A 9428-nucleotide genomic window follows, 5' to 3' on the forward strand; every position below is an offset into this window, starting at 1 on the left:
TGAGTTAATAAAAACTGATAGATGAGAAATGCAGGGATAATTAGGTGGCAAAGAGGCGTAGCAAACTCCCAACGTGTCTACATGCCGCTATTCACATGGCCAAATGAGAGACGTCTGTGTCACTATTTTCCCCAAGGTTAAAACCTGCCTATGTAGTTTTCCCATAGGTGTTCTACATTTCCAATTTTATTTCCAATTGTAGAATAAAATAATTTGCCCCTTCGAAATTTTTCAGTCATCAGCAAGCATGAGAACATGCCTGGTGGGACCCTTTCCAGGATCCTGAAAATTACATTTCCTTCACACAGTCTAGACCTGGCAGAAAAAGTAAAACCTTTTTGTCATATGTTCCACATATCTGAAACCCTCAGAAGCAGAATTTTGGGAACTCAACAACATTTTAGCAAATCTGATCAAACACTGTAGAAAAGGAATAATAAATCACCACCAAGTAGAATTTATTCAATACAGGTAAGCCATTTCAATATTCAAAATGTCATCAATCTAATTCAAGATAACAACCAGAACAATCATGATCATACCTACTAACACAAACACATTCAACGTAATTCAACTTCCATTCATGATAAAAACTCTTAGTATACTAGAAATAGAGTCAGACTTTTCCAACCTCATAAAGAGCGTCTACAACCTACAGTTAACCTCATATTAAATGGCAAAAGATGGAATGATTTTTCTCTAACATCAGAAACAAGGTAAAAATATCCATTCTTACCACTTTTATCTAACAGAGACCTAGAAGTTTTAGCCACTGACATAATAATGCATGAAAAAGAAAAAATAAGGCATACAAACGGGAAGAAAATAAAACTATAATTATTTGGAAATGACATCATATATATATATAGGAAATTCCAAAGAATCTACAAAACAAAACACTCGTAGGACAGTTTTGTAGGGTGACGGGACCTATGATCAGCACATAAAAATCAACTGGACTTCTCTATTATTGAGAATGAATAAGTAGAAACAAATAAAATATGCAATGCCATTTACAGTTGCTCTAAAGAAAGTGGAATAGACATAAATGTAACAAAACCTGCACTGAACCTATTACCTGAGAATTATAAGATGCTGAGGAAATAAATCAAAGAAGACTTAAATACTTAGAACATATCATGTTTATGGATGGAAAAATTCAACATAGTTAATATGTCAATTGTCCCTAAATTTATCTGTTTATCAAAATACTTATCAACATCTTAGTTTCATGTAGACTAGACAAACTTATTCTAAAATTCATATGGAAAGGGAAAGCCTCTAGACCTTTATTTTTCAAGATAATTTTGAAAAATTAAAAATAAGGTAGAGAAATCACTCTTCTCAAAGTCCAGGTTTACTACATTGCTGAAATAATCCAGAGACTTTACTGTTGACAGAAGGACACACACACACACAAAGATTAATAGAATAGAATAGAGAACCCAGAAATTGACCACATGAATATGTTCAGTTAATTTTTGACAAAAGAACAACAATTCAATGGAAGAAGCTTTGCTTTTTCAGTAAACAGGACTAGAGCAACGAGTCCTCACTGGCAAAAGTGAGCCTTGGTGTATATCTCACAGATGATACAAAAATAACCTTACATAAAATTTAACTTACACAAACTGGCTTATTATTAAAATTTCCAGAAAAGAACATAGGATAAAATATTTGGGATTTAGGACCAGCAAAAGATTCTTAAACTTGACACCAAAAGCAAAATTCATAAGAGGAAATATTGATACTGTGGATTTAATCAAATTAAGAACTTTGATCTACAAAGTATCCTGTTAAAAAACAAAAAAGACAAATTATGGATTCAGAGAAAATACTTGCAAGTCATATATCTGACAAGGCCTTGTATTTAGAAACATGAAGATATATGTTCAACACCATTAGCAATTAGTGAAATAAAAATTAAAATCACAGTGAGCTATGACTACAACCTATAAGAATGGCGTAAATAAAAAATAGTGACAACACCAAATGCTAGCGAGGATGTGAAGAAACTGGGTTACTGGTGTGAATGTAAAATGATGAAACCAATCTGGAAAGCCATTTGGAAATTAAGTAAAATACTAAACATGAAACTACCACATACCCCAACAGTTACACTCTTGGGCATTTATCCCAGAGAAATGAAAACTTACATTCACACATAAACCTATACACAAATAGTCATAGCAGTTTTATATATAAGAGCTAGAAACTAGCAAAAATCTCAGATGCCTTTCAGCAGCTGAGTGGTTAAGCAAACTGCTACATTCATACCACAGATACTACTTAAAAATAAAAAAGAGGAAACTATTGATAGATGCAACTTGAATAAATTTTCAGAGAATTATGCTGATTAAAAAAAATCCAATTCCAAAAGATTCATACTGAATGATTACATTTGTATAATATTCTAAAAATGACAAAATTATAGAAATGGGGAACAGATCAGTGGTTGTCAGGGGTTAAGGAAGGAGGAGGAGGCTGATTTCAGCAAACCTTTCAACGGAGGTTAATTAAAAATTTTTGAGAGAGGTCTTCTGATGTTATCTCTGATGCTAACTCATTCAGTTATGATACTTATACTTCTCCATCCAAGGATGAGAATTTTCTATGCCGACTCTTTCATTCCTTCTCTCCCACTCTTGGCCTTTGCTGGAGATGATGTAGACACTGTCAGCACTCACCCACACCCTTTATGATCTTATCACTGGAGTGAAAACCACACAGTTTTCAACTGTTTGAGGGCTTTTTCTGCAGGCTCGAACCTGCATAAGCCTGAATACAAGTGCTGGGGAATCAGCGCTCCACCTTTACACCCACCTCGGCAGCATCTCCTGACCGTCAAATGAGCAAACGATGAGGTGCATTTTCTACCTGGACTTGAGGAGTTAGTTCCCCAGCAGAATTAAGCTCTAATGAAAATAGTGGTAATTGGCTTGATCAAACACCCTTTATTGCCTGACTTCCCTTCGCTTTTCCAATTTCCCACTCTCCAACTGGTTTTTCCTGATTCAACACCTCCAAACTTCTTGCATTAAATCCTTGTATTAAGGTCTGTTTCTGAAGAACCAAAAACAAGACACTTAACTTTACAAATCTAGGAATTAATTCTGATGGGTTTGGGATGGTCTCCTCTTCCTCTGCATGTTTCTGCACTTGGCATACATGTACCTGGACCTTGGGAATATGAGGTCTGGGGTCTCTTCTTCTATTTGCTTTGATCTACTGAGCAGTGAGTACAGTAGCAGTCTAAGCATTCCCAGTGAATTCACCCTGAATTCAGCCAAAGCCAAGAACCTCACTAGGTCTGGTTTATTCTCTTGGATGAATAGGGATAATAGTACCTGCCTGGCTGCTCTCACAAATTTATCACAAGGCGAAAATGCACATGATCAGAAAAAGAAAAAAGCATGATGAAATGCAAAGGCAGAACATTTGTACCTTTGTTTTCACAGGGAACATTCTCTCTGAAATCACACTGCCCTGGTGTTTACCAGCTGCAGAAAGGGGCGAGGCTCTGAGTCACCCGTTTAGCCTCCCCCCCTTCCAGGCTTTCTCTGCATTCCACCAGCTCCACATGGCTTTCCTAAGCGCTCTAAGTCTGGTTGTTTTCTCTCTTGTTAGAAACATCAGGATATCTAATTTCCTTTTCACAGATCGCACCCCAGCATCACTTCAAGTTCAGCCTCAGCCAGTAAAGGGGCTTTGGTTCTGTAAAAAGCAGCTGTGGGGCCACTGTGCTGTTTTGTGAAAATCTCTACCAAGGCCATCTGAGTTTCATGAATTTTCTCCTCCCCGCATTCATAACAGAGATGCTATTTTACTCTTTTAAATTCAAAGGGAAGAGGTTGCCCAAGGCAGAGAACACTTAATCAGATACTCATTTTTCATGTAGCTTTCCCCTTGCTGTGGCTTAATGTGGAGATGATAAAACTATGCTCTAGTGTAATCTGCATTTTAAATAACTACGACAAAGGTCTCTCTCACACTCCATGGCTCAAGTGGTGCAAATCTTTTGAAATAAGGGAAAGCTTAGGCGTGATAAAATAAGAAATGCTTGTTGTGTCAGGGTCTAAGCACTTGGGCCTCCAAAGCGTTCTCCAATTCCAAATTCTCTGTTTCTACATTCCCTTAGAGGCAGCAGTAACTATAATACCAAACAGTCTTTTACACTATACTTGTATTTAATAGCTGTGTGACCTGCAGTAAGAGACTTAGCCTCTGCGAGCCTTCATCTGGAAAATGGAGCCTATCGTTATGATCTCTACCTCATGGACAAAAATGCTTAGCTCCTGGCACACAGTGGGCTTTCAACAAATCTGCCCAGCAGCTATCATTACCCACATCACCAGGAGCATTACCACTGTTTTTTCAAAAGAAGTCTTACGGCCATTAGTATTTTATCCTTAGAAGATGTACAGCTTTTGACTAAAGCTTTTTCCTTTTTTTATATGGCAGATCATTTGTTTACTTCTAATGGCATGGAGGTGCTGGGTTACTTGAGAACCTCTCCTACTCCATAAAAAGACAAAATTTTCACGAGTATCCTGAAAAGCACCACCAATTCTTGCCCCATAATGGTGGGCACTACCATCAATGCCAAGAAAAAAAGGTGTCTACCTGCGTTTCCCTAACATCATCTTTAGTTTCCTAATATTCTTGTGTTTACTGCCATCAGGGAAGCTGCTTAATAAAGCAAGGAGTGGATAGCAAGTCAAAAAATTATTTGTCTGTTTTCAGGAATTGGGGTGTACTTTAAAAATATACAATTAATAGACTTAATTTTTTTGAGTAGTTTTAGGTTTCTAGAAAAACCAAGCAGAAAGCACAGAGTTCCCATAGACTGTGTACTTTTAAATGAATGAAATCATAAAACAATAGTCATGAATCACCTACAAGTAGGACTCCATATAGCTAAGAAAAGCACATTCTCTTCTATGAAAGAGCTCACCAGACAAGTCTGCAGTACAGTATTTCAGTCAAAGGAAATAATACATAAGGCAGAGAAGTGAAAGCAAGCCTGGTGAGACTTCAGACTAAAGAGCTCAATTTTGCAAAATAGTAGGATGCAAAGTAACATAAATAAGAGATGGTGCTTGAGAAGAGGGACAAGAGAGACTCAAAGGACTTTGAAAAATTGTAAAGATTTTATCTTATAGGTAATGGGGAATCACTAGAGATTTTGCACAGAGAAGATACCATAATCAGATGTGTGTGCTATGGTCATTTTGAATAGCAACGTGACAGATGGATTAAGGAAAGTCAAGGCTCAGTGGGTAGAAATGAGCCTACTGAAATAATTAACATGAAATTGTTCAAATGAAAACGCAAGCAGTGATGATAGGTTGAGGGAGAGGATGGGTCGTATTTTAGAAGTGCTCAGAGATGAAGTGGCCCATGCTGGGCTGCTCTGGCTGAGGATAAGAGAGAGGGAAATACAGAATGATTCCCAGTTTCTGACTTGGACAGTCCAATCAATGGTGATGTCCTCTTCAGACCTAGAGCCTGTAGGTGGAGAAGGGCATTAGGGAAGAGGATAAACCAAGTTTTAAGTATTTTGAGGTTGGGACATTCAGGTACAGCTCTGTAGTGGATGTAAAATGTAGTATTCCAGAGCCCAGAAGGAGTGTGAGAAGGAGGTAAGATTTGGGGTGATTAGCCAATTAATGAGATGTTCTAGGAACTATGTGTTGTGAAGAAAAGAGGGGCTAGGCTCAAACCCTGAAGAATACCAGAATTTATGGAGCAGGAAGAGGACGCAGCTCTAGCGGGAAAAGAGCCAGGTACGGGTGGTGTCATTTAAAACATGCCTCTAATGTGCTTAGTCACTAGAAGGTCATGGACAACCACAGCAGAAAACCTCCAGGGGGAATTTGCAAGGGACGGAGGTGTGAAATGGAAGCCAGTCTTATTCATGGCTGACGCCTCACCACCTAGCACAGCGACTGGCCCTCCTCACTGTTCGCTAAATATCTGTCGGATGATCGCATGATACATCTTTTTCTAAGTCACATAACAGATGGTGAGCAGCGGAATTTTTCTTTCCTCTCAAGGTGCTCAAAACTTAATGATTCTTATTCTTCCATCTGAAAGCTTATCTGACAGCCTAACACAATCACATCACCACATCAACCAGCTTCCCCTCTACATTCTGTGTCCTACTCAAGTGTTCTTGCCAGGATTTTACAACAAAATCCTTTTCTTCGCCAAATGGTTGGAAAGAAATATTTAATCCTTTTTATTTTGAATTGCGATTTTGCAAATAACATAAAATGTACCATCTTCACCATCTTTAAGTGTACAGTTCCCTAGCTTTATGTAAATTCCTGTGGTAGTGCAACAGAGCCCCAGAACTTTTTCATCTTGCAGGACAAACTCTAGATGCATTGAACAGCAGCTCCCGATCTCCCCCTCCCCTAGCCCCTGACAATCGCCATTCTACTCTTTGATTCTATGAGTTTAGCTACTTTAGTACCTCATATAAGTGGAATTGTACAGTATTTCTCTTTTCGTGACTGGTTCATTGCCCTCAAGATTCATCCACATTGTACAACATAAAAGGAACCTGCTTCTTAAACATGACTTCGCTGTTTTTCTCGCGAAAGTTCTAAGACTCTCAGATATATAAATCATACAATTTCAAGGTAAGTAGAAATCATGAGGGTTTGTCCATCTACTTGGTGGGTTTTCTTAACATGGAAGAAATCACTCTTCTCATCAGAAACCATTCAGTGACAGGGAACCCACTACCACTGAGGGTGCCTACACCATTTCCACTAACCCTCACCATTAAAATCTGACAATACTTTCCTCGCTGTGCTGTTTTGTGGATGCATTTCTTAAAATCCTAGAACTTAACAGAAATAAAGCAAATAGCTAATGCTCGTTTAGAGCACTGATTTTTCCCAAACCTTACAACATTCTTCAAGTCACCTTTGTCTTTCTGGCAACTAGCCATTCTATTCCTTGTATCAGTAAACTGTGGTTACTTATTAATGATGTCCTCGAGATGACTGCAGTAGCAATGTTTTGCAAATAAGTTAAACTCTCTGGCTTGGAGGAATGAAAAGAGGGAGAAGTATAAAAGGGAAGGGTTTGACTCCATCCCCAAAGACAAGCAACAAAGAGAAAAACAGTCAGTTGCTGATGGCTACCTCCTACACTACTAGAGTTTCCCGTAACTAAGCTTTCAAATTCCAGCTTAGTAAGACTGTAATGTCCAACAGCATTTCAGATGTAGAAAGCTTAAAGCATATTTCCACATATTTTTATGTGTAATTTGGTCAACAAAAAACTTAAAAATGAAAACGGGTGATGCCTACCTTCGTCTGTAAACAAAAAATAGGGTAATCGGTCAATATGATTACTCCCTTCCTTTCTGATTGTACCGCACATATATTCCAGCACGAACCGGGTTAAGCTGAGCTACCGCCTTTCTTGCTTTTGGCCGGGTACAAAAGTCTAGACTCCCGAGGGCAAACATGTTTGGTTATTTTTACTGGAGTCGAGCAAATAAGCACTAAATCATTCCTGAAAACTTGAGCTGATCCTCAACAACCTTTTAGGAAGTTCCAAAAGACTTTGTTGCCCTAGTTTTCAATTTGGTGTTTTCACTTGTTCCCCTACTGTCTACTAGTCAATCCTGTTCTAAAAAAATAATGTGCTTTGAGAATGATTTTATCAGCTCTTCATATAGAATATGAGAAAAAAAGTACCCGCAATTATTCTGTGTGCGGATATCTAAGTTTCTGCCAGGCAGGTGTTCTTTCCACCAGAGAGCACAAGAAGTGCAGACAGTGTAATTAGCCTTATTACTAAGATTTACTAGGATTTCTTGTTTGGGAAAACCCATAAGTATACATTGAGATGAACAGAAATTCCTTTATATGGCAGATGCTAACTGTTGGATTTTACTGTCCTATCTACTTAGAAGTTTACACTCAGGGATGTCCCTCATAACTTTTCTTGAGCCCAGGAATTCAGGATTAATGTTTTCACTAAACTGCATGGTTCTCCTCTAGGAGGAACCTGACTCTACCCAGTGTGCAGTTAATTCCTCTCGGCCTTCCAACTTATATGTGTGGCACATCTGTATAAAAATAACAATTCTGTATAAAAATAAAAATCATTCTCAAAAATAATCCCTGAGAAAATGTTTATTAAGTGTGTTCCCCTGTATTTCACTAACACCACAATCTGACATCTTTGGGTCTGGAAACATATTTTGTAGATAAGGAATCAAGGACACGATCATGATGTCAAGACCAAGAGGTGAGCACCATGGAAACCAGACCCTGGGTTTTCTGATGGTGCATTCGGCTTTCCCCTTCCAGTTATCTATCTGTAGTGAAGCCACATGGTTCTCAGTATTTCGCCTCTCTTTCTGTTGTCTTTCTATATAACCCCTCATCCCTGTCTTCCCCTCATCGGGTCTTCTGTAGCTCCGTGGAGGTTCCCTCTGCCTCACAGTAGCTGGTTCCTATCTACCCCTGGGAACCACTCCTGAGGCTTCCTGAGCTGCTGATTTTCATGCACCCTGGAAGACACTCCTTCTCCCAACGCTCTGCTAAACTCTTGGAGCCAATTCACAAGGAACTAATGGGAGATAATAGTTTGATGCAGTAGTTCCCTATCAGGATGACATTACCCACCAGGCGACCTTGGCAATGTCTGGAGACATTTTGTGTTACTGGCACTTAGTGGGTAGAGACCAGGGCCACCGCTAACACCCTACATTGTACAGGATGACTGCCAGGACAAAGAATTACCCAGCCCAACTGTCATCAGTGCCCCAGATGTCAAGGCTGACAATCCTGACTCAGGGCCCACAATGTTTATTAGAAGCATTCGCTCAAAGGACTGACCAATGTCAGGCCTGTTTGTCACCACGGGGCCAGGAGAAGACAATAGGTTTCAATAGAGCAGAAGGGGGGATGGCAGGAGGGGATCCAGTCAAGGCATAGAGGCAGTGACCCACTTCAATTGTGCTAACTGATAATTCCTAACACCATAAAACCACATGAACTTTGTGGGGTTGCTTGGTGGCAACATAGCAGAGATTCACCAGAAGAGAAAAGCAGAAAAGTGAGTGTGACCATAAAGGTCTCCATCTCAGAGACACTGTGGTTTCGTTGTGCATGTGCCCCACAGTGGGCCTCCTGCGTCTGGAGGGGAGATCCGGGCACATGAGTCGGAAGCAGCTTCCTGAGATGACTATGTGGCAGGCAATAGCCTTGAGGATTAAAAGACAAAAAATTTTTTTGTTGTCATATCCCATGGTGAGGAACACATTGCAGACATGAGAACTCAAGGGTGAGGTCCACGGTCTGCTCTTGCTGGATTATCAGGGCAGTTGGTTATCTAATTCTATTCCATCTACAGACTAAAATATTTTTTAAAAATTCATTCTGGGATCTGTGCCATGT

Source organism: Manis javanica, chromosome 15 (genome assembly GCF_040802235.1).
Source record: "Manis javanica isolate MJ-LG chromosome 15, MJ_LKY, whole genome shotgun sequence".
In the NCBI taxonomy this organism is placed as follows: domain Eukaryota; kingdom Metazoa; phylum Chordata; class Mammalia; order Pholidota; family Manidae; genus Manis; species Manis javanica.